The 27,824-nt window shown below is 33.4% G+C and overlaps 1 protein-coding gene across 16 annotated transcripts in view; it reads left to right on the top strand.

The window, feature by feature from the left end:
• NBEA (neurobeachin) overlaps positions 1-27,824 on the top strand; it is a 611,133-nt gene that overhangs the window by 260,688 nt on the left and 322,621 nt on the right. The window lies entirely within an intron of this gene.

The following is a 27,824-nucleotide window of genomic DNA, read 5'->3' on the forward strand; positions in this document are numbered from 1 at the left end:
CTTCTCACTCTAAGAGCCAGGCTTCGTTAAGCGACTTTTCTTGTTCACATAACGTGTGTGATATAAACATGCTTAACTGAGAAAATGAAAAGAAATACTTAATGGGTAGTCGACGAAGCTGTTGTCTTTTACTCAGCAGCAGCTTCAATGGAGTAAGGAGGCAAAGAAGGTAAACTAACTGTCGTGAAGATTTCATTTATGCACCTGTAACAGGAGAGCAGCTTTCAAAAAGATGTTATTTGGAGCTTTATTTATTTTGTAAAAAGTTTTGTTTTATAACTGTTAGCGAACGTCAGCAAGGGCAGTCAAACTCCAGATGCCCCGCGGGTGAATGATGGCTTTGCTGCCGCTCTTTGGGTTCAGCAGCCCATGTGCAGCTTTCTGCTTTCCACTTCCTGTTTACTGGACACGTTTTCCTGCGCCTGTTCCTTCACTGTCTCAACCACTTCCACACAATCTGTTTCTGCTCGGGGCACAGTAATAGTTCACAACTGATCTGAGTTGAAGTCTTGCTCCACTGCTTCCTGAGCTCTGTGACCTTTGAGACTTACCTGGCCGTTTTGTAGCTTGAGTTCTTCTCTGTAAGATGCCCTCAGGGAGAGTGCCTCTCTCACAGGGCTCCAGGGAGGGGTAAATTCCACAAGGCAAATAAAGCTCTCAAAACAGTGACACCTGGCAGGCTGTCCATTTTTTAAAAACAAAATATTGAGTTCTTGCTCTAGTTTAAGCACTTGGAATATATTAGTAAATAACAGACAAAGACCCCTGCCTTGTGGAGCCTATATTCTAGCAAACAGAGACAATAAATAAGCATTAAACATAATGAATAATTACATTATATAGAATGTTAGAAGCTAGTGAATGCTATGTAAAAGGATAAGTACAACACAAGAGTTTGGGATTACGGAAATGACAGGTTAGACTGCAGTTTTAGAGGGTTGACTGATGTTAAGTAGGCCAATGGTAAAAGTTACCTTTGAGCAAAGCCTTAAAAGAGACGAGCAGTACAGCTCACCAGAACAGTATTGTTCTAGCCAGAGAGAATATCAGTGCAGTGGCTCTGTAGTGTGTGTAACTTTTACAATAAGAAAAAGATTCAGTAATTATTACTGAAAAAAATAAATCTTAAATGTTTCCTCATTCCTTTAAAAGCCTTTTATATATATATATGTATATGTCTTTTACTAAAACGATTTGATAAAATGTGCAGAATAAATTTATAGTTACCAAAAGCATACTAAAATAAACAGAATAAATTTAGTAATGTAGTGATGTTAGTAATGGGTCCTGTACTTTATTAAAACTGGGACACAAATTCAGCACCAGGTTTGAAGGATTTAAGTTGTAAGTCTCACATTACTGGTTCCTAAGTGATGGTTTGCGATAATTTTAAAATGTAAGGAATTGCTATCAGATAACTTTTTAACTGCTCTATGTTGGTCACTCAGGACCCCACATATTAGCCCCCTTTCCCCAAATTTTTATGGCCAGATATCTCCACTCTTTTTTCCTCCTGGCACTGCAAAAAGAAAGTAGAAGAAACTGCTGGGTAATTGAGAGCTGTTTTTCTTGGGCTTCCATAAGTTTAGCTCAGATGTTCAGAATTGAGTCAAAAGAGCATTAAGAATATGCCTCTTGGATTTTTTAAAAAGTGACTATGCTGAAAATGAGACATTGGAACAAGTCACATATTGAAAGTTCACTTTTTGGTCGTCTGGCAGAATATCATTCTATAACTTTCCTGCAACCAAAGAATGTTAACATATCCCATATTTAAGACTGTGCAGATGATGTTCATATCTTTTTGTTGTTGAAATGATTTTTCTTAATAAAATTATAGCAAATGGTAGATTTTAGGTTTTGAGTTTTGATTTTTAAATACCATTACTTGGCAAAATATAAAATTGCCAGCTGTTAAGATATGATCCTTCAAATTTCTTCCAGATTATATAATCCAAAAATCTAGAAACCTTTGCTATATAGCAGAACTGCATTTGGTATCCTTTATAATTTAGTTATAATCTTCTTTTTCAGACTCATCTTCATGCTCTTGCTATAGAACACATTCCTTAAACCTGCAGACAGGGTATGCATTATCACATTTCCCTGTTTTTGTACAACACTTCCTTCTGCAATGGATCTTTTTCCTTTTTCTCTCCCCAAAATTATTCTCTGCTGCGAGTCCTGCTTCAGATTTCTTATGCCAAATTAATGCCTTCTCTTCCATGGTCCTGTGCCATTTTATTCATGCAGTAATAATTAAAATATTTTTCACTCGTAGCTAGGAAGTATCTTACTGTTTATATTAACATTGCCCAACTTAGATTCTAGTACATAATATTCAGTATTTTTCCTTGTATTTGCATAAAACATTATTGTTGTTAGTGATCATTTTTGGTAGAGAAAAGTTTTGAAAATAAGAGAAGATAGGTAAAATTGTGTGTTATGTGTGAGAATTCCCAGTGTTGATTATTCACACCCACGAGCTGGCTGCTTTAGTCACCCGAGGTTAATTCTGGCTTTCCACACCGGCCTACAGAAACACGTGTCCTTTCACGGTCTCGTTCTTGAATGTACACTCTTCGTCATTCTTTCTTTCCTCTCTCTTCTGTTTCCCTTTTTATCTCTGATTTGATACATAATTCCCTTCCGCTGAGAAAAAAAAAATGTTAAACTGTCGTGAAGAACTCATTAGATTTACATGATAAAAATATCTTTACCCCAGCTATTGAATAGTTGTTTTAAAAAAATAGTACTTGTGATGAGTAAATCTCATTGCTTTTGACATTATCATACATACGTATGACAGGAACAAAGGTGGTTTTAGGTTACTGAAGGTATTTTAATGTCTTACAAAAAGGAAAGTGATCATAAAATATATTTGAATTGCATTTTTATGTGTTATTTTATACTTAGTTTTTCTCAACCATGTATGTATTCATTTAAATTTTTTTCTTATAATAATTAATCATCAATAGCTTATATTGTTATGTCCTTTAAGGACCAAAATAATGTTCTTTCATTTTTTTAAATTTCTCACTTTTATTAGGCAACCTGACTTAAATTTATTCTTGTATAATTTAGGAGTAGTCAATGTAGTTCATAACTTTTAAGGTCACTCATTAACAGTTGCTGTTTTGCCATATCTTTTGGTGCATGTATATTTCTCTTGGCAATAATTAAGGATTTTTGAACACTAGTTATTTCTCTACAAAATTTCAAGCTTTTAAATTTGTAAATCAATGCATACATAAAAATTAGAGTGGGTAGGTCTGCAAGTATCAGCCTCTCCCAGCCCAAGATGACAAAACAAGCTTTGGGGCAAAATCGTTGTGTTTATTTCGCATGTTGCAGCAATGGAGAAGGTACTGTAGGAGACTGTGGAGCTTCTCTTAAAGGAGTTGAGAGGTGCTTGTTTTAAAATTTGGATTTAAGTAAGCAGGGCCAGTTCCAGATGGGTTGCCAACTGTGAGGAAGTGGGTTAGAGCTTGATAATTTTTATCAAGGAGGCCTAAGAACTGCAGTGGGCCTAGAGTTATAATTAGGAATAAAGAAGCAGTAGTTGCCAAGTTAATTAGAAGAGGGGATGCTTAGGGGTGTGTGCGTGTTCGTGTATGACAGCAGTGTCCTTCACTCTGCCTGGTTTCACCATGGCACAGAGTGGCCCTGTGAATCACTGTTCATGTTCTGTGAGCATTTTATGTTTGAGAAATCACAAGAACATTAAAGGTAACTTAATTACCATGAGGTTACAGCAGAAAGTCTCATAAGCATCTAAGGGCAGAAAATGAAATGTAGTTAGACTTCGGGCAGCCTGCAAATGGGCAAGGGGCGTCAATAGCCAAGGCTACTCCCTTTGACTCTCAAGGCAACTTCATATTCTCCTATTTTTGTTTCTCTGTGTATCGGCTCATTTTTTCCCAGACTAATGTCATTTTCCTAGTTATTAAGCATGGCATTCCATTCATGACTCCAAATGTGCTTTTAATATAAACATCTTTTATCATTTGACTATAGTTACTACCTAGCAAAAGAAAATCTGAGTGGCTTAGCCTTGTGTTAGGTGTCTAGCCCTTTTATATTAGTTAAGATTGATGTGGGTCGGAGGGATGAGGTTGAGTGTAACATGTAGGCTGCCCTTAAAGAAGATACATATAAGTTGAAACATATTAGAGAAGGATGGTAGCAGTATAAGAAGTGTCACTAAGTTGTCTACTATACTTTTAGTGACATTAATATATATATTATTAAAATCATATACTCAATATCATTTCCAAGACAAACATGTTTTTAAAGTATATAAATATTGCATGAAATTTCTACCTTCACCAAAAGAGAGCATCACTGAAATATTATTATAAAAGGAATAAACCTAGTGAAACTCTTATCACACTTGGACTATTTATAGTAATATGGCCATCTAGTTAGAAAAACTTTTGTATGTTTATTTTAAATTAAAAAAATAAATTAAATGTAATTTCAGAAGTTATTTTAAAATTGCAATAATACGAAAAACTGTACATGACAAATTCTGAGTAGACAGCAATGGGGACAGACTAGAGTTTTTAAATATCCCTGAATTCCTCCATTAAAAACAGACAGAACAATAAGTGAAATAATAACTACAATAACAAGAAATAGATACCTACAATAAAAGTAGGTGACAGAGTGTCATCCCATTGAACCCCGAAATGTGATCCAGTTACAGGTTTAAGATATACGTAGTATCAGCAGATGCATGGAAGAAATGGTGGGACACAGGAGAGCCTCTGAGCATCCTGGTCTATGATTACAACCTGGTCACCCTAGAGGGCTAAAACAAGGAAGCTTTTACCCACTATAAAAGCAGATGAGTCCGAGTGTTTTACAGTGAGGTGGTCATAGGCTAGAGCCATCCAGGCCCATGAAAAATTAAACCAAAGTTCCCTTCCAGGACAAAGTCCCATGCTGGGGTGAAACTACTTTGAATACAATCCAAACTGAGCAACAAAAGGGCAAGAGACACAAAAAGAAAGTCCAAATAAAACTGAGGAAGACAGAACTAATAAATCTCAGAAAGTAGCCTGCCATATTTTTCAAAATTACACGAAAACAAACAAAAGACATCTCTAGAACCTGAAGAAAGAGAAAAAAAAAAATCTAAAAGTTATCTAAAAGTTCAAGTAAACAGATTGAACAAGACTAATAACCAGCAATAAAAAGATCTTAATCCCATATATTGCAATAAGAAAAAATCAGAATGAGTAGAAAAACACCCCCCAGACCATTAAAGCATGCTAGGAAAAAGGTGAAAGGTTTTTAAATTAGCTATGTGACATTAGAAAATGATACAGAATATTAAAGAACAATTTAAATAAGAATTTAGATAATCTCGCAAATACAGTAGTGAAATTAGGAAAGAATTGGAAGTAAAGGGAAAAATAATTTTAGAAATGAAAGACAAATTAGAAGAAATAAAGAAAATAAACTTTATAGTTAAGGCATAAGAGAAATATAAGATAAAAAGAAATTCTAAATATCAAAAAAATAATGACTAAAGGACTAGAAAAGATGAGGGACAAATTTAGAATTCCAGCATACATATGAATTTCCAAAGAAGAACGTCAAAGCAAAGAACAGAAAAATAATGGGGTCAGTTATTCAAAGAAATTCTTAGAATTAAAAGATTTTGAAAATTCTACTTAAAACGTACACTGAATATCTGAGAAAGTACGTCAGATGACCAACATCGATATGCATTCTAGCAAAATAAATGGACTTCAAAAAGAATAAAAAACATTTCATGCATCTAGATAAAAATACAAATTATCTTATAATTGAAAGAAAATCACATTGCCATCATACTTTTTGAGAGACATATTTTCTACCACAAAAAAAATGGAGTAGGAAGGGATGAAATGTCAGTCAAGCTGACTTTCGCGTATAGAGACTAATGATAAACTGTTAAGTGAGAATTCAGTGACTATTATTCCCATGCACGTCTCCCGTGGAATTTGCTACACAGCGAGCATCAGGCAACTAAACTTACTGGAAAGATATAAACATACGGACCCATGTTGACCATCAATATGGATACATTTGAAAACTAAATGGTGGTTATATGGGAGAGAGTACAGAATAGAATGACTGTATTTTTTGAAAACCGAAAAAAGTAGGGGGACAGTAATTCTGTTTCTAATGGCATTATTGGCATTTATATTGAAAGTATTCCATGTTGGATAAAACTAATTAGTATTTATTGACATTCTAATTATTTTATTCTATGTGCTTGAAAATCAAGGTTCTTATTAAATAAAGGAATGCAGATGTAAAATAGAAGAGTTTAAGTGAAAACATTTACTTCTGAATTTGAATTGGACATTACAAATGCTAAATTATCATGTACTTGTACACAGGCATACTATCCCCCCCCACCCACTCACACACACACACACTCACTTATGTACTACACCCTGTCTCCTGCTTGGCCGAGTCTCGATGACCAAGTCAGTAGCAGTGAGCACACCTAAAGTCCAGATTATAAGTCTTAAAATATCATTTGCCATTCTGAAAGAAACCAGAGCTTCTTGGAGGAATGGGTGATCTCAAGGCCAGGGAGGGAAATGTTCATTATTCGCCTGCAACATTTAGTGATACCAAAAACCAAGGAAGATCTCAAAGACGGTCAAAAGGGTCAGGAACTTGAAGACACTCTTACTGGCCAAAGATGGAGAATTTTGAGCATCAATAAGTACAATTACTGCACTGCATTAACATCTGCATATGTTGGATTCTGTGAGTTATAAGAATGACTTTTAAATGATTTGTAGAATTTGTAGGATGTCAGGGAACCAACACATTATTTTGAAAACTGATAAAGGGAAAGAAGTATCCCGTTATTTGTAAATTATGTCATTTGTGTTATCAAGTCACTAATGAGGGAAGCTTTATCTTTATATGAATATATGTGATAAATGATGGAATTTTGTGTTAGATTTTTACCAGTTAGCATCCTCTCAGGAATTAATAGATCCTAGCATCAATTGCTGCTAACATCACAGAAAGAGAGAGAACTAGAAAACCAGATGTGTAAAATCATCAAGCCTAAAATCATCAAACCCATCAAGCCTGACTGACTGAAAAAATGATTGAATGAATGAATGAATTCAAATTAAGCTGAATAAAGCTCTTATACCTAGCATTTTAAACTCTACCATGGGATTTTTACCATCAATATTAACATTGGTGGAAATTCTATAGTATAATTGACGTGGTTTCTTCAGAATAAACGAGAAAAAAAGGATAGGTAGAAAACTATAAATTTTCAGAGCTTTAAAAGATATGTCAAAAAATTAGTAAAATTAAGTTGTTTATACATTTAAATATCAATTAGATGATAAACTTAAAAAAAAAAACCAAAGTAATTATCATAAAAGTTAGAATGATGGTATGTTACAAGAATGGAGAAGGTTGTCGTTAGGACAGGACATGTGGAGGGCTCCTGGGCTACTTTGCAGAAGTCCATTTGTTAGGCTATGCAGTAGTTACAGGATGTTCGCTTTAAAAAAAAAATTATCAACCTACGTTTTATGCATTTTACTTATTTGTGTTATATTTTTACACAGTATCTTTAATGTCCTCTATGGAGAGAGTTATAAAAAAGTAATGACATTAAAGACATAAGTAATGGGGAACTATATCATATTAATGGTAAGAAGATGATATCACAAAGAAGTAATCTATGTCCATAATAATCCATCGGTTTCAATAAAAATTTTATTTAAAAAATCTTAAATTATATTCATAGAATTTGATGTGCTTTCTCTTAAATTTCTATAGTTTAACAAATGGTTGAAAATAACCAGGAGACTTTTAAAGATAAAGAAACTATTATAATTTAAAGAATGTGGTAGTGGCCCATAGATCACTGTGTCAGAATAAATATCCAGAACTAGGTCCTGTCCATACAGTTACATTGTAATGTGGAACTGTCTTTGCAGAAAGAGATGAGTAACTCAATATGCAGCTAGAGTAATTAGGTAACCTTTGTTAATTAAAAAAGAAAGACATTGAATCCTTTCCTCACTGAATACACAAAAGTCACCACTGAAATGGTTGAAAACGAAAAACTTCAAATGTTATAGACAAGAAAACAGAAAAAAATCTGTATTGCCAAAGGCAGGAAATAGTTCTCTAATTAAATGCTGATAGCATAAAATGTAGAAATTGAAAATTTTAACCATATCAAAATGATTTGGATTTATCAAAAACACCATTAAAAAGTTGAAAGGTGTAGAGTGACATCAGGAAGATGGTGAACTAGCAAGTGTCAGATCCTCATTCCCCCACAGAAACACCAAATAAACAAGAATATGTACACTAGAATAGCTGTATTAAACTCGAGGAACCATTTAAGAAGCTGCAGCAACCAGAAAAATGCTCAAAATAGTTGGAAGCGTCATGATATTTTGCCTTTGTCCTGTCTCCTCCCTAGCGCAGTATGACCTACACGGTCAGAAGGAAGTTACCCAATTCCCAGCTACTCCCTTGGAATGGAAGGAAAAGAGTGGAATTCCCTTCTGACATTCAAGCTAACCTGGTGGCTTAACAAAGGACTGATTTCTGTCTCATGTGCTTTTGAGCACTGATGGGAATGCAGGCAGGGTTTGGATAGTAGGTTAAAGGCTGCTGAAAGTGGTGGCGAGCATCACGGCATGTTAGAGATGCAGGAGGTCTGCAGACTGCGGTGCAGTTGTGGACAAGAGGTTATACAAACAGTATATAATGAAAATGAAGGGCTTCTGAGAAGCAGCAGATTGAGACCCTTAGGGAAATTGAGACATTTAAAAGTAGTGACATATACGGGGAACAGGTATAAAAGCACATACACAGGCCCAGGGAGTGCTCATTTCCCAAAAAGATTTGAGAAGACCCTGAGCCTTTAAGCCAGGCGAGTGAGTGAAGGTCTTCCCCTACTTGAAGGAAGTCCATAAAGACCAACAGAAGGGATTTTTTCAGACGCTCAAAGACCAGCAAAAATTACAGAAGTCATACAAAGAACAGGGAAATTTAGTTTATTTAAAGAAACAAAACAAGTGTCCACAAATTGACCCTAAAGAAATCCAGGCCTCCATTTTATTTGATGAATTTTTTAAAAATGTGTCTTGACTATGCTTGCTGAGCAAAAGGAAAATACAGGCTGACAAATTCAGAAAAATATTTTTGAATACAAGGAGAATATCAGCAAAGAGAAATTTTTAAAAAGAACTAAAATTCTGGGGCTGAAAAATACAGTAGATCAATTGAAAATTTACTAGAAGGATTCAAGAACCAACTTGACCAGTCAGTGAATTTAAAGACAGGTTGTTCGAAATTAATAAATTAGAGGAGAAAAAAAAAAGGGAAGAAAAGTGCACAGAGCCTAAGGAGCTCGTGGTACTTCGTTAGCCATATGGGAGTCTCAGAAAGAGAAGAAAGAAAGAGCAGAGAGCATATTTGAAGAAATAATGGCTGAAAACATCTCAAATTTGAATAAAAAAAGAGACACAGTATTTCAAGATGTTAAAACACCAGGTAGGGTGAATCCAAACAGACACATACTAAGATACATTATAATCCAACTGTGGAAAGTCAGAAATAGAGAAAGGATCTTGGAGGCAGGAATAAAAAAGGATTTGTCACATACAAGCGAACGTCTATAAAATTGTCTGGATTTTTCAACAGAAAGCCTGCCTGCCTTAAGCAGTGGGTCGATATATTTGAAGAAAATGAAACTGTCAACCAAGAATACTATATCCAGAACAACTGTTATTCAGAAATGAAGAAGAAATTAAGAATTTCCAAGACAAATAAAAGCCGAAGGAATTCATTATCACCAGACCTAGGCTAGAAGAATTGGTAAAGAAAGTCATTCCAGTGGAAACAAAAAGATTCTAGACAGTATCTTGAAGATATGAGAAAATAGAAAGTTTTCCAGTTAAAGGTATATATGAGGAAAAAAGCCGTATAATCATAACTCCACTTTCGATTCTTTTATCGGACTTAAAAGACAAAAGCATAAAAGTAACTATAAATTTATGCTAATGGGTACAGAAAATATAGAGATGTAATTAGCAACAATAATAACATAAATCATGGAGAATGGCAGAGATGTGAAAGAGAGTTTTGTATGCAGTTGGATTTGTTCAGTTTAAAATAGATCTTTATAACTTTAAGATGTTTTATATAATCCGCATAAAACTACAAAATATCTGTAGCATTCGCCAAAAAGAAAATAAGGTAACCAAATCATATCACTTTTTATAAAAATCAAATACAAAAGAAGGCACTAAATGAGGGACAGAATATTATAAGGCATACAAAAAGACAATTCATAAAGCGGCAACTTCTTCCCTATCAGTAATTACTAAAAATGTTAAATGTATTAAATTATTAAATGCTCCAATGAAATGGCATAGATAGATTGGCTGAACGGATTGCAAGAAAACAAAACAAAACCCCAGAATCTGACTATATGCTATTTACAGAAGACTCACTTTAAATCTAAGCACATTCATAGATAGGAAATGAAAGAATGAGGCAGGGGTAGGGGATGGGGGAGAGGGGAGGTAGGTCAAGCAAACAGTAACAAAAAGAGCAAGGGTGGCTATACTAACATAAGACAAAACAGGCTTCAAATAAAGAACTGTCGTAAGAGACAAAGAGGACAATATATATGGGTAAAAGGGTCAGTTCACTAGGAAAATTTAACAATTATAAATTTATATGCATCAAACATCAGAGTTCTAAATATATAGAACAAACATCAACAAAATTGAAGGGAGAGAGAAATGGTCTTCAATAGTAGTAGAAGATTTGCTCCACATTCATTAATGGATAGAACAGCCAGACAGAAGGCCAGTAAGGAAATAGATAACTTGAACAACACTGTGCATCAGTCATGCCTAACAAACATCACAGAATGTTCCAATAACAGAATAGATATTTTTCTCAAGTGCACATAGAGCATTTTTCAGGATAGGCTAGATTAGACCACAAAGCAAAGATAAGCAAAGAGAGATGCGAAAAAGAATCGAGGAACTTGGCAAAACCAAGAGTTGGTTTGTAAAGATCAACAAAATTGACCAATCTACAGCTAGATTAACCAAGAACAAAATAAAGGGAATTCAAAAGACTAAAATTTAAATATTACAGTCATATAAGAGAACACTATGAACAACTGTATGCCAAAGAATTCTGTAACCTAAATCAAATGGATAAATTCCTAGAAACATGTGACTTATTCATACTAAATTATGAAGTAATAGAAAATTCGAATAAACACAAGTGAAGAGACTGAATCAGTAATCAAATATCTTCCATCAATAAAAGCCTGGGACCAGATGGCTTCCCTAATGCATTTTCCCAAATGTTTAATAATTAACACCAGTCCTCCTCAAGCTCTTTAAAAAATTAGAGAGAAATGAACACTTCTGAACTCCTTATGTGAGGCCACCATTTCTCTGATACCAAAACCAGACAAAGACACCAAAAGAAAATACAGAACAAAATTTTTATGAACATTGATGCAAAAACTCTTAACAAAATTTTAGCAAACCAAATTTAGATCATATTAAAAGGATTATACTCATGAACAAGAGGGATTTTTTTCCTGGAATGCAAAGATTGTTCAGCATGTGAAATTTATCAATATAAGATACCATATTAACAATGAAGAAAAAACACGATCATCCTAATCTATTCAGAAAAAGCATTTGACAATATTCAGTTCTCTTTGGTGATAAAAACACTTAACAAACTAGGAACAGAAAGAAAACGCCTCGACATAATAAAGGGTATATATTTAAAAACCCACAGCTACATCACAATGGTGATAGAAAACTTTTTCTCTAAAATCACGAGCAGTAAAAGATAAAATGCCACTTCTGTTCAACATAGTACTGGAAGTCTTAGAGAAATTGTTTAAGGAAAAGAAATAAAAGCCGTTCAAATTGTAAAGGAAAGAGTAAAATCTATGTTTGCATATGACATGATCTTATATAGAAAATCCTAAAGATTCTACTAAATACCTTTAAGAACTGTTCAATGTAACCAACAGTGTTGCAGAATACAGAATTATCACCCCCCAAATCAATTACATTTCTGTATACTAAAGTGAAAACAAAAACACAGGAAACTAAGAAAACAATTGTATTTACAATAGCATCAAAAAAAAATGAATAAAATATTTAGGAATAAAACAGAACAAGGAAGGTAGAAGTCTTATACACTGAAAACTACAAAACATCAATGAAAGAAATGAAAGAAAACACAAATAATTGTAAAGACATTCCATAGTCATTGATTGGAAGACTTAATCTTGTTAAAATGTGAATACTGTCCAAAGCAATCTACAGATTTATTGCAAACCCTGTCAAAATCTCAGTGTATTTATTGCAAAGATAATAGCAAAAATCCATACTAAAAATTGTATGGAATCTCAAGGGACCCTAATTAGCCAAAACAGTATTGACAAAAAAGAACAAAGTTGGAGGTTTCATACTTTCTGATTTCAAAACATACTATAAAGCTACAGTAATCATAATAGTATGGTGCTAAAACAAATGTAGACATTTAGACTAATAGAACAGACTCTCTAGCCCAGAAATAAACTCTCATATGTATGGTCAAATGGTTTTTGACATGGGCACCAAAACTATTCAATGGGTTATAAAACAGTCTTGTCAATATATCATATTGCAAAAACTAGATTTCCACATGTAAAAGAATGAGGTCGAACATTTAACTTTACACCATATGCAAAAATTAGTCTCAAGTGTGTCAGAGACAGAAATGTAAGAACTAAAAGTATAAAACTCTAGAAGGAAGCTAAGGGAAAAACTCCATGACACTGGGTTTGATAATGATTTCTTGGATCCGGTACCAAAATCAGTCAACAAAAATAAAGAGATAAACTGGATTTTATCAAATTAAAAAACTTTTCTGCATCAAAGAACACAAAATAGTGAAAAGGCAGCCTAAAGAAAAGGAGAAGATATTTGTAAACTACCTATATGTTGAATTAATATTGATAATATATGAAGAACTGTCACAGTTCAACAAGAGAAACACAATAACTCAATTTTAAAATGAGCATATCAGGGCCACAGGACATTACCTCGCACCCATTAGGATGGCAGCTGTCAAAACACCAGAAAATAACATGTTGGTGAGGATGCGGAGAAATTGGAAACCTTGCACACTATTGATGGGAATGCCTAATGGTGTAGCCAACATAGAAAGTAGTCTGGTGGTCCTCACAAAATTAAAAATAGAATTATCACATCAATCAGCAGTTTTCACTTCTGAGTATATATCTAAAAAAAAGCAAGATCTCAAATCTATTTGTACACTCACGTGCATTGTAGCATTATTCAAAATAGATGAATGGAAAATTATTCAGTCTTAAAAAGGAAGAAAATTCAGACGTGCTACAACCTTTGAGGACATTACGCTAAGTGAAATAAGGAAGTCTCAAAAATATTGTATGATTTCTCATATTTGAGGAATGTAGAATAGTCAGACTTAACAGAATAAGTAGAATAGAAGTTGCGTGGGGCTGGCAGGGAAAAATGGGGAGTCTTTTAGTGGGCATAGAGTTTTAGTTTTGCAAGCTGGAGATTGTTTGCATTTTGAACATACTTAACTCTTAAAAATGGTTAAGATGATAATTTTTGTGTTATGTGTTTTACCACTATTGAAAAGTGAAAATTCACCCACCCATGGAAAGAATGTATTTCTAACACCAGTAATTGACTTGGATTGCACAAAAACTACCTATCAATAAGAAAAACATAGTTTCATAGAACACTGAGTAAAAGACAAAACCATTGATTTGCAGATGAGGAAAATGCAGGTGGTTCAAAAACATTAAAAACAAAAAAAGTTCAACTACATTTTTAATTAGGTAAATAGTACAGAATGTGTACTTGTATCCAGTTGGTACAAAATGTATATTTAAAACTCATCCAATTGGTACAAAATGTGTACTTAAACTCTATGTAGTAAGAAGGGTGTTGAATCTCCTGGTGGATGTGTAAATTGATCCAGACACTTTGAAATAGAATTCTGCACTGTCTTATAAAGTTGAATTTATAAAGGTGCATTGATTCAGCAATTTCATTCTTATGTATACACCATGAAGTAATTTTTGCATATGTACACAAGCAGATGTAGGTAGGAAATGTTTATAACAATAGTGTTTTTTCCAAGGACAGACTGGAAGCAACGCAGATGCACAGTAACGGAGGAGTGTTCAAAACATGGCACAGTTATACCATGTAGTTCTGTGCAGTACTGAAATCCAATTTAACAAAAAATGATATTGATCAGAAAAGCTTAACATGGGCAAGAATACTGTATCTTGTTTAGAGATTTCATTCATATGTGATAAAATTACGAAATATGAATAGAGATGATTAATTTACAGTAGTTGTTTCTAGGTGAATGGGGTCAAGGAGACATACACAAGTGTTTCGAGTCTACAGTTTTTATTTCTTAAAGTGGGTGTTGGTTATCATTACATTGTGGTCCATACCATGAGTCAAAAACTATAGCATGGAAATCAATATGGCAGCAACCTAGTTTTATAAATAAAACTTTATTGGAACCCAGATAAGCCATATTTTTATATCATCTAAACTGCTTTTGTGCTGCAATGGCAGAGTAGATCAATTGCAACAGAGATCGTGTAGCCCACAAAGCCTAAGATATTTACTGACTCGTAGAGAAAAATTGCTGACCCTCTATCTACATCTCTGTGCCATTTGGTAAATCAGAAATATTAAGAAAAAAGGAATATAATACCAATTACCTTATGCAAGAAGTTAGGTAAACTGTATTCATAAGAAACTCTGTTCTCTCTTAAAATGGAATTATGAAGAACTCTTACAGATTTTTATATTCAATGTTTGTATTTCTAATGAATTTTGCATACAGTACAAATTTTCATTTTAAGGAATTCAGCGTTTCTCTTTGTTCTATAGATGTATCTGGACCAAGCGTTTGCAGACTTTTTCTTTAAAGGTCTGTGTTGCAAATCAGCAAACAGCCCCTGTTATATATTCTTCATTTTTGTTTTTGTTTTTACATTTTAACAATGTAAATTCTGTTCTTAGCTTACTGACCAACAAAATGAAGGTGCAGACTGGATTTGGCTGTAGTTTGCCAATTCCATTCTACAATAAGAGGTAATAGCATCATTCAAAGAAAAATTAAATTTAAATACTGTTAATAGCAGTATTCTTTATTTTCATTTAGTTGGCTGAGATTATTATACTATATAATGATGTAGCTTGAAAGTCTCATAGTATCAGCAGTTCCTTTCTGTACTAAGCTCTCAAAGGTCTTCCCTTATAAATGGTTATAGGAAGCTATTTTTTTCTCTTTAATTTATTACATGGTATCCTATATATCTGTTCTCCTTAAACACTTTATTTGAAAAGATATTTCAAAAGAAAATGGTTAATAACGGCAATGGGTTTACAAAAAATTAAATTAATAATTATTAATGTATTTATTTCTGATTTTTAATAAACATGTATTCAACAGAGTAATTTAAAAAAATAAAAAAATAAAAAGATGTTTCATTCTTTTAGCTGAGAACTAAGCTCAACTGGCATAATTTAGCAGCCAACACAACTCAATGCTGTGTTGTTTAATACTGAACTTAAGATAGGCTGCAGAAAGCATTTTTCTTCCTCTTTTTGATTATTACTTTTGATAAATTTTGTTAACTGACCCTTACGTACTATTGTCTATTCTTTGCATAATTCTGCATACGCACCTGTGTGTATTCATAGTTCTAAGGGTTGTTTCTAGTGATGTCATATTAAGAAAATGACGATTAACATTTTAAGAAAATTTCACAGTTATGTACCATTAATGTTTTGTGTAAGATTCCAAGCTTTTCCAAAGAATATATCTAGTTTTACATTAGGGAAAAAAAAATACTTCATATAGTGTGCTGAATCTCAAAAATTCAGGAATTTATATCAATCATTTTTGCTCAAGTTAAATATTCTACGTGTAATTTAAAAATTTGTATCTTTTAAAATTATTCTTTAAAGTTATTTGTTGGTATATGAACAGATGATTACTTGAATTATTACAAATCAAATAGCTAACTAATGGTAACTTCAAGTAGCTACTGAAGGCTTTTAGGTACCTAAGTTATTTGGGTTGTCAGAATGTCAAGAGATCACATTATAACATTAACTAAAGAAATAATTCTATAGTACTCTTTGGACAATGGACTACGAGCAGTAAAAAGGGTCAAAAAATGATAAACCTTACTGCTTGAGTGCATTTTATAGACATTGTGAGTGAGAAATACTCATCTCAAAGGCTTGTATATTTTTGTTTCCATTTCTTTGGGCATTCTCAAAAAGACAAAGCTAGTAATGGAAAACAGATCAGCGGTGACCAGGGGTTATGGGTAGGCAAAGGGTGTCACTGCAAAGTAGTAGTACAGGTGATTTCTTGGGGTAATGGAACTATTCTGTGTTCTGATTGCTATGGCGATACATGACTCAATACATGTGTTAACTCATATAAATTTACATGCAAGGTAAAGTCAATTTTAATGCATGCTAATTTAAAATTTAAATTAAGTTTTAAAGAGCTTTCAGAGGCAAAAACACATTATTTACAAAAATAAAAATGATCACCAAATTTTAGTCAAAATTATGCAAACCAGAAATAATGGAACATAGAGAACATTTCCAACCTGGAATTCGTAGTCCAATGAAAATATTCTTCCCAAATGAAGGGGAAATAAAGACTTTTTCAGACAGAAAAAGATGGTGAAGTCGATTGCCAGCACATCTGTACTATAAGAACTGTCCAAAGAAATTTTTTAAGCAGAGGGTTAATGATACCAGATGGAAACTTAGATATACATAAAGGAGTGTGCAAAAGATATGTGGACATATATGAAATGTTTATTTGATGCCGAGAAAAACATCAGAACCCATTTAAGATAAAAACTCCAAGAAAAATAGGTCCTGAAGAGGATAGACTTACCCTAAAATTGATAACTAAGAAAAACCAACAACTAATGTCATATGTAACAGTGAAAGACCAAATGAGATTGGGAAGAAAGAAAGCATTTTGCCTCTCATGACTCTAAGTCAACATTTTACTGGAGGATCTAAGTAGTCAGTAAGGCTAGAAATAAAAAAGATGTATGCATAGGTGATGAGGAAGTAAAACTTTTTAATTGCAGATGAAATTGTCGTTTATGTAGACAATTCTAAGGATTGTGTACATTGCTGATTAGATTGTAAAATGGCACAACTTCAGAAAATAATTAGGTGTGTTTTATAGTTAAACAATTAAAATTTGACCCAGCAATTCCTCTGTAGTTATTATACAAAGGAGATAAAAATTTATCCAAATAAAGGCATAAAATTTTGTAGCAATGTTAATAATGACCACAAACTAGATGTTCATCAAAAAAAAAGAATAAGCAAATGTTGTATATCCATATAATGATTATTCAGCAATAAAAAATAATTTTAAAAAGAACTGCTGATATTTGTAGCAAATGCATGAATTTCAGAACTGTTCTCCAAGAGAAACCTAGCCCAAATGAGTTCATATTGTATGATTTCATTTTTATGAAACCTTAGAATAGGACAGATTTTTTTGTAGAATAGAATGCAGGGCAGTGGTTGCCTGGAGCTTGAGGTATAGAGAGAATTGACTGGAAAAGGGGGGGGGCAGATGGTATTGGTGGCCACATGGATGTATAAATATGTGCTCCCTCAAAGAAGTGTATATTCAAAATAGTCACATTCTATTTTATGTAAACTATCCTTCAGTAAATTTTAATTAAGATAGAAAATAACTTACTGACTATGGTAGGTGCACATTTATTTTTAATGCGTGACAGTGGTAAGTATTATACAGAAGTCAAGAAGAAGAAGACTAAAAACAGACTATTTGATTTTGTAAGTATCCTATGGTTGGTTACTTTGGAAACGTATCAGAAAAGTAGTAGACAAATACAAGATTGTATTATGTGAAAGTGTTTGGGAAAGAAACTGATTATACATAGAGCACTCATTGGAGAAATTTGACAATGAAACAAAAGAGGAAAAGTAATAGAGGTTCAAGGGTTTGCTGACGACTTTTTTCATGGAAGAGAAATCTGTGCCTATTAGGAATCAGAGGAAAAAAGACATTGGAAATGAAAAATGAAGGTGTTTGATAAGGATAAGAGAAATGATGTAGACAGGACATCACGAGTCAAGAGGAGCTCAGACCAAATAGAGAAGTTCCCTTTGAAGGGGAGCAGAGACACTTCTAAACTTGGAAGGATTCTTTATGTGATGAGATTAGACATGGGGTGAGAGAAATGTAAATGGAATTTTCCATGTCTGTTAACTTCCTCGATTTACCTCCAAGGGCGTTCTAATACAGTTTTAGTTATTTTGTGTTAAAAGGCATGTAGCTCTTTTTGAATTGGCTTAATATACTTGGTGTCTTGTCCAAATTACTTTTTCTTCATAAGTAAGTAGAGATTAAGTTGTCCAAAAAATAACACAAATGATTACTATATGTAGATTTTAAAAGGATTTTTCCATAATAGGTCAATTCTGTCATGCAAACAATATTCTCTAAAAGCAGAAGTCATGCTCTTTCATTGTAAATAAAACATTTCGCACTGTGCAATTTAGTATTTCATTATGGAAATCTCCTTTTGATCAAAGAAAATGATTAGCACAAAGAAGACACAATTCGTCAAGAAGAATGGTTTTACTACAGTCCTTAAACCAATATTATTTTCTCATTCACTGAAATTATTATTCTTATTGTGTACTCATTGGCTATATTCCAACAGTGTAATATAAGATCAAGTATTGATGAGAAGTCAGAAAAAATATATTTACCAAAGAAATATATACGGGGTATATACTTAAGAAATATATACAGGGTAACACATCACTTAACTAGTCTCCCAAGAGAGAAATTAGAAGTAAAACATACAGGAATGCATCTTCTTCACAGAGATAGGACATGGGAATAAGAACATAGAAACCCAGAGTAGACCAGCAGTGGCCATCTAAAGTCGCAGATGGCATATCTGAGCTACCTGCTCCAGAAATAACTGAATAGGAAGAATTTATCATTAGTGCCAGATAAATCAATCCCTTACTAAGAAATGGATCATCTGTTTTGACACTGTGATTGGAAAATATTTTTGTTTCAAAAAATACTACATTATAATACCTGTATGATATATTTTATGATAACAATTTTAAAAGGAAATTTTTTTTTCTAATAAAGTTAAAGTTTTCATATAATTTTTCATGCAACTCAAGACAATTCCCAAGGAGAAAGGGCCTAGATTTAGAATGACACCCAGGCAACTGGTATGAGCTTGGATTGTCTTGGCAAATCAGGACATATGGATGCTCTAAATACAGTTAATATCATGAAGACGAGGTCTAAATATTTCATGAAGCATACAGCATTGAATAACTAGTCTTTTTGATGGCTACATATATTTAACATGTGTAGTTTATATTGACACAGAGAAGTATTTTTACATAATGAGGAAATTGCCTGCATACTGATTTGGATATATTGTCTGCACATTGTGGTAAACTATGTGGGATCTTCTGCATACTATGCTGGAAATCAGTATAGGCTTTTATTATTATTTTATCCCCTAAGATACTTATGCACATTAGGGAAATACATAAACAATTAGGAAAGAAAAACTACATTGGAAAATTTAAAAGAGGAAATATATTACAGAGCAGTTCTATTAAGTTATAGTGGTTATAGTTTCCAGCCATTTTCTATTCTTACTATGGACATAATAGAGTTGTAAAATGTGAATAATTTACAGTGTTTATACTGAGTTTATTTAGTAGCCGATGGTTCTCAATGCCTTTACGTTCCAAGAAAATTTGATATTTTTAACTAAATTTTGACTGTTTTCAAGCATAAAATATTTTTTTAAAATTTACATTAAATTATGTACTTTTAAAAAACTTGAGAATGTTATTTAGTTTTTTCTTCTGCTTTAACAGGTTCAGGGAAAGCATGCGCCCCCATCAGTCACAGTGGAACCAAAATGCCTCTGAGCCCAGTGACAGGGATATGTGAGGAAAATAGGAGATACCTTTGTGTGAAACGCAGCCAGTTAGGGACAAGAGCAATTGACTACTGTTGTACATCAGGGAACAACAGCATCTGGATTGGGGCAAAAATAGCAGAAACAGTGTATTTGCCACTTAAAAACATCCTTATATGCCAGTCGGTGGAGTGTTTGATCCCGGCAATGAAGCAAAAGCCAATTTCTGGAGTTCTTATGCAATCCTTTAATTTCTCAACAAACATAAAGCCATATTGATTTTGGTGATTCTTTGTATATATAGCAGCTAAATTAGAATTTTCTATTGATGATTTGTACTTTTGCACATTAAAGCTACAGAATTCAATGAAATAGATGTGTTTCTAAGTCATTGAAAAATATGAGGGATTCAGAAAAGTCTTTCCATAATTGAATTCTTTTGAATGACCATGAAATGTTTTTCATTTACCTACATTTGCCTGGCTGACTCCTTTAGATTCTTGTATCATAAACTTCCTCTGAGAAGACTTACTGATAGTCTAGACTAAGTTAGGTGCCCTGGTTATGAACTTTCACAGCACAGTGTACCTTTTCTGCCTAGTGTGTACGAAGTTATGGTTGGTAGCCCTTATGTGTGATTACTTGGTAAGCCTTACCATGCTTTAAGCTCCACAAGGGACCCAGGACCTGCCAGAGTATCTGACTTAAAATATGTACCCCCAAAACACTTGTGGCTGGATAAATGGACAGGAGAACCATTGAAATCATTTCCTACAGACAAGTTTATTTCAGTAATATACCTTAAGGGTAGAAGAGAAGGGTATGATATATTTAACTTGGAACAAGCTGAAAGCAGAAATTTCTTGATTATTTTATTTCAGCATTGTCTGAAGAGCTTATGAATGATGATAATAACCAATTTTTAATAGTGCCCATAAAATAATATATTTTAGTACAACACTTTGTTTTTATTCTAAAAAATTGACATCGTGATACTGTTTTACTCCCAACCATGTTCCTAGAACAGAATTTTGTAAATTAACAGTATAATATACAAAAGAACACAATGTGTACAACACGTGGTCAGCTCTAAACCTGGCAGAGAAACCAGGGCCAGAAAAGCACAGATTTGTTCATGACCACTGTTGAAAATGGTGGAAAGTCAGGGAAAGTGTCTTTGACAAATGCACATATTCCAGAGATGAAAACTAGACCCTACTCATCCGTGGAAGAATTTCGAACAGGGAGAGACAAAATGAAAATATGATTAAGAAACTGTCAGTTGTATACAGCAGATTTAAGTGGAAGAGATTGGAGGCAGAAAGAACAAATAATATTTTAGTGAACAAATCGAGTGTTTAAATACAAGTCAAACATGAACAGGAAGATTTAAAAAGGATAGTTGAAAGATAATTTCAACTTAGATAAAGAATGTAAAAGTGAAGAGAAGCCTATTTTATCATTGTGGATTTGACATACACTTACCAACACAGTGTAACATAATCGATCATTTTACGTTCAAAGATAGTCCCTGCTAAAAAAAATTACCAGCCTTTACTGGGCCCGTCTTAAAACTGAAACACTTAAGGGCTGCAAGTTAAAAGCCCCCTGAACGCACCAGCTCCGATTCTGTAAGTGATTTTGAACTTTATCCTACACCAAATACTGCCTATCGGTCTACCCACTTCTCAGTCTTATTTTCAAGAACAGAGTGGAGTAGAATTCATGCCTGTAGAACTGACCAAGAACACGTGCTTTTCCGCACTGTTTCCTTCCCACCAGCATGCAGTTCCTCTTTGGTCTCAAGTCCAGCCCAGTAAGACATGAAGGAAGAACTTAGACCCATAGATATTCAAGCCAGAAAGCGATGTCCTTTAGTGCAACATTTTTCTGCAAGGGACCAAAAAATAAATACTTTAGGCTTTGCTGCCATACAGTTTTTGTCATCTCAACTTCGCCACCGTAGTGAGAAAGTAGCCACAATCGGTAAACGAATGAGCTTGGCTACGCTCCAATAAAACTTTATTTATGAACACTGAAATTTGACAATTTTGTAAATTTCAAGTGTCACAAACTATTTTTTCTCTTTTTTTAAACCATTTCAAAACATAAAAACTGTTGTTAGCTTGCAGGCCATATAAAAAGGGGAAGTGGTCTAGTTTAGTGACATTCAGACTGCAGATCGTGACCCATCGGTAGCATGGTGTCACCAGTAAGGCATGCCCTGACAGTAGTTTTTAATGGCATGCCATCACATAGATCAGAGTATAGCGCACAGTGACAGAAAGTGCTATCGTGAAACATTTGTTTCAGTCGTGTACGCTAGGTCATAATGTAAAATGTATTGCTTTAGGTTGTAAATAAAATAGTTTTGCAATCACTAATCTATCAGCAAAGATTTTTAGTGTCAAGAAAGGCGACTGTCATAGCTCGTTTACATAGCTGTTAAGTTTGTCCACTAAAATCAGGTCTTCCAATTTTTAGTTCACTGTCTCTAACTTAATTAAAAACGAGGTCTAGGTTAAAGAACACTGTAATGCTAATAAAATTGCCTGGTTCTGAGACTTTGGGGTAAACCCAAATATTAAGATATTTAGGAAGAGGTATAGTAGCTGGTTTGTTACTAACTGGTTTGTTACTAGCATTCAGGTAATTAGTAGCACTCACCTACATGGCGTTTAAACACCAGAACACCTAAAGAGAATACACACAGGCACACTTCTTCCTGGCCCATCACCTCTGCCAACCAGATATGTTGTTCCTTGTCTCTAGTTTCAGAGATCGAGGTCAGGTCCAGGGCATGTCACCCTTGACCATCAGTCTCCAGCCTGTCTTTCTCAGGTATCAAAACAGTTTTCTGTATCACAGATGCTCTTTAACGAGGTAGAGTTGCCATAATTTAGGTGGACTCTGGGCCACAGAGAAAGAAGCGCTTTCTGCAGTAATGCTTTCCCCTCAAACCTCATTTGCCAGTTGAGCATATTTGGTTTCCTGTAACTCTTTCCTACACCTCACCTCATACCTCATGCCATCCTCATATTTTTCTGTAGATGGATTTCATTTCTTTACATCCCTCCAAAATTCTAGTACTTTATAAACTTACTATTTCTGGTCCTGTTATTGTAAAGGACAGTGGAATGATAATTTCATCTTTAATTTTTCTACTGCACAGTAATTCAAACCAAGATTGTGTGTGTTTTTTCATACCTAGAGAGATTTTGATTAACTAATAATATTTTTCAGTTTCCACTAGTCTTAAGCTGAAGGTTAGCAGAGCTGTTTCCTCTGTGGACTTTTCCCAGGGGCTGAGCTTTCTCCCTGTGTCTCCTTTAAGATTGTTTTCCTGTGTAGCTTTTTCACTGCTGTCTTTTTCACATACATTGCTTCTCCATGTAGAATAAGTGCTTTTAATCAGCGTTTGCTTGGTATCTAGATAACAGAATTTACTGGATTGTATTATAAAATAAACTCTATTGTGCATAATAGAATCTGTGAAAGCTACAATTTAGACTTGTTATGCCAGTTTTTATTGTTAGAGGATTATTTCCTCCTCTATGTGGAAATATGACCCTTGATGCATGATACTCAATAGGGTTGTTCTACTTACACTAAGTCCAACCAAAGATTGGTTGAAACTAGTTAATTAAAAAAGATCACATATGTAATTTCAGTGGCTGTACATTATGACACTTAAGCTAGAAAATATTCTCACATAAAATGTATTATTTATGTATTTGTTTTGATATAGAGAGGAATCTTAGGACTCGATATACCGTCAGGAGTAGTTGTTTATGTCAAATTAAACAGAGTCTGTTTTATAATTGAATAATGTCATTCGTGGTTGCTGATCTTGGAGTGGTCTCTAAGTCATTTTCCCCAAGAAATTAGTAACTATCCATTACTTCAAGTTAAATATTTCCTGTTGTTATTTCTCAACTCCACCATTTTCTTGTAATCGCAGTAGGAATTACTTTAATGACATCATTTATCTCGCTCGTGGGGTCAACACCTATAAAGGCTCTGAGCTACGCTTGGCCTCCTCACATTAGACTGATTAGTTTATGTAATGTGTCCTCCCTTAGAACACAGGCTTCTCCAGCACACAGAATGTGTCTGTTCTATAATTTTGCCCTGGCACATAGTAAGTACTCAGTACTGTTTTTAGAACTAAATCATTAAACGTCTTTAATTCCTCCAAAGGACTAGCTCCTCACTTTCTGGTGGACATTTTTATGGCCATTTAGTTTATTTGATTCCATTTTTTTGAATTTCCCAGCTCATATTATTTCAGATGATAACTGTTATTTGTAATAAATCTACTCTTGCAAAAAGAATTAGAAGAAATAAAAGCACCATTGCTTTTAATTTATAAGCAGGTCTGATATTTTATGTTTGAAGTGTTTGTTTGTTAACAAAATTCACATACTGATTTCTTTACCGTATCATTATTGGATCATTTTCTGATATCTAACCATATAATTTGAACCCAAAATATCACTCTGAGTTGTAGATAGATGTAAGTTGGTTATAGGATTTTCCAGTGTAGGCTAAATAATCTTGTTAATTCAGTGATACGTACTTTTTTTATTTATGTAATCTATGGCTTGTAACCTCAATAAATTATTTCTTGGATAGAATCGCATGTTTATAATAATTTCTTTGATTTATGAGAATATCTTCAATGTTGTAAAAGTTAAAGAAATTCTAATCTTCCTATTTCATTTCTATGAACAATAAAACTAGTCTAATTATCTCTATTAAAATATTTTGCCTTAAATGGAGGATTCAGTAAACAAAATTCAGCTTGGGTCAAATTGGAGAATTTATTACTTTGAGCATAGGTAAGGGACTTTGTGAGATCTAATTTGTTTTTTTTTTTTTTTCTGAGTACATCAACAATTTAAGCCAATAATTTCAGCCTATAACCTTGCATAAGGTGAATGCACTCATGAAAATAAGCCATGTTCACCTACTTGATTGACCTCTACCTGAACTTACCTTTACCCAAAACTATTTTTACTGTGTGCCTTAATCATGATTATCAAATAATTTTCTTTTCTCAATTATGTGTCTTAGTTTTTTATTTTTGACTACATGAATGAATGATCAAGAAAAGTGATACCTAGTATTTCTATTATATTAAATGTTTGAAAGAAAATGAACCGATGTTTTTGTGAATCCAAAAATAAAGAACTTAAAGGTAAATTTAACTACAAAAGCAACTTTATTTGAATTTGAGAACTTAAAATTATTAAATGTATTTATTTGAGAAAGTACATAAATGAAAGTCAGAATTTGGGTAGTTTGAAACTATATATGAATTATATATTTATACATATTATGTTTAAAAGGAGAATCTGGTATTTTATAGAATATAAATTATTTTTAACCTGAAAGTATTAGTATAGCCATTTTTATTCAATTGTATTCATTCGATTTAATTGTATGACTGTTTAACTTAGTATACGTTTGCTTATTAATATTTCTTGAAGTGAAATACATGGTTAAAACACATATATCATTCTTAATAAGCATTTGGGACCAGAGTCTTTCTTGGTTAATGTCAAAATTTGAACCAGACATAGTTTAGTAGTTTTAGAATTTAATTGAGGCTTTTGGAATTTCAAGGAGCATGAGTAGAAGAGAAGAAAGTTGGTACGGGGGAGCGATATAGGAATAACAATTGGTTCTATAATTAAATTTAACCCAAAGAGAATTGAGGAATCCAGATGATTTATGATTGTGAAAATGTCTCTTATTTCCATTATTTCACCCTTTTTCATTACTGTTGTGATTAAATCAGAAGTCAAGGAAAGGGCAAGACACTCAAGTCAGTCACTTCTGTGGTGGAAATGAGTCTAATACTATGAATAAAAGTATTTAAAGAAAACCTTAAGAATAGTTGTTTAAATTATTTGAGGTATAAATTTGTAAATTTTTTCCATATAATATCAAACAGACCCCTTCATAAATATACCATCTTTGTGATTGGGCTGTTCGCTTCTGGAGGTCAAAGATTGTCATCTCTCTGCGTATAGCAGTGGCTTACTTATAGTTCCTTAAATAAATTATTTAAATGATAATGTCTCAAGAGACAGCCAGCTCAAAACTTAAGTAATTCCAAAGTGATTTGGAAATTGCAACCTACTGTTTAATAGGTGTAAATGAAAAATCATATTTCAAAGGAATGTGCAAAAAGGTTAAACTCATGTGATGAAAAGAAAAGAGTGACATTGGACATCAGCAATTTGCCAGAATATTTCCCCCGACATGATCTTTTTGATGGACTAGCGCAAAAGTGTTTTCTAAGGCATAAGGAACAAAAGAGTAAATTTGCAGCAGTGTTTCACATTTAATAGGTGTTACTGCCATGAGGATACTCTCTTCAGCTCATCTTATGTTACAATCAGATCATTAGTGACTATCTGTGTAGGAATTGTCACTAACTATGCTTCATTTTATATTGTAATCTCTCATGCTATGGAAGAATATTCTATGGAGTCGTCTTAGGATCTTTAGCTCTACAGTTATGCAAAGACTATAGAAAAGAAAAATATCTGTAATCGGTAAGGGTCCTAGGCTATCTTAACACAATGATAAAATAATTTTGAGAATTGATTTCAATAAATCAGTCAAAATGACTTCGTATATTGTGTTACTACATTTACAGTTAGTTTTGTTTCTGAGCAATCTAAATGTTGCAGATTTACAGTTTAAAAGCATATAGCCAACAGTGTCCATACAGAAAGAGTTTTAGTTCTTCTAAAACATGGAATTTCTGTGGAGAAGGGTATAATATCAAATTACTTGAATTTTCAATTAATATAAATAATATTTTCTTTATAAATCTTTCAAAATATTTTATGTCAGAGAATTACATAAATTTATGAAATCCCTTATGCAAAACCTTAGAGCCATATGAGTTTTGTAGTTCAGAATTTGAGGATTTAAGAAAGTTAATGGGTGTCTATATTATATATTTCGTGGCATCTTCAATGGAGGTCCCACTAGGTCATTAATGAAACAATGATATGTCTACAATAATACATAAAGATATTCACTGTAAGTAGAATAAAGATTTTAATCACATCACATGAAGCGATTTTGCTGATAATTGAGTTTGCAACAATCTTACAAAAAGGCTTTTTACAGAGCATTTTAGATTTTGGAATTATAAAGCATCATAGACATACAGGTAAAATAATTTCCCTTTCAGTTTTAAAAAAATCTGTAGATGTATGTGTGAGTATGTGTGCATGTGTTCTCTCTCGCGCGCACACACATGCATTTGTGCACATATGCCTTGAGATAATTATTTTACTGGAAGACAGCCTAGCTCATTGGTTTATGAACCGCTGGCTTCTTTTGCAAGACAAGGGCAGAGTTAAGCAGGTGTAGCATATTTACAGCCACACCAAAGCCAGAATATTTTACTGGGGCTTGTACAGAAAAAGTTTGCTGACCTGATACATACGATCTATCCAAAGACGTCAGTTTTATTTCTATTCTAAGGACAGTAGCACTGCCCTAAGTTTGTGATAACTTAGTTGGTTTTTTGTTTGTTTTTGTTTTCATTTTAAAGCAACTTTTAAAATTTATTTAAATTAGTTTCAAGTACAGAGTACATTGGTTAGATATCTATATAGTTCATAAAACGATCCTCCCAATTGCTCCCTCCCTCCCCTGGCCCTCCACCTAGCCATCGTATTAATGCTACCTG

This window comes from Rousettus aegyptiacus, unplaced genomic scaffold, assembly GCF_014176215.1.
Source record: "Rousettus aegyptiacus isolate mRouAeg1 unplaced genomic scaffold, mRouAeg1.p scaffold_m13_p_11, whole genome shotgun sequence".
Classification (NCBI taxonomy): domain Eukaryota; kingdom Metazoa; phylum Chordata; class Mammalia; order Chiroptera; family Pteropodidae; genus Rousettus; species Rousettus aegyptiacus.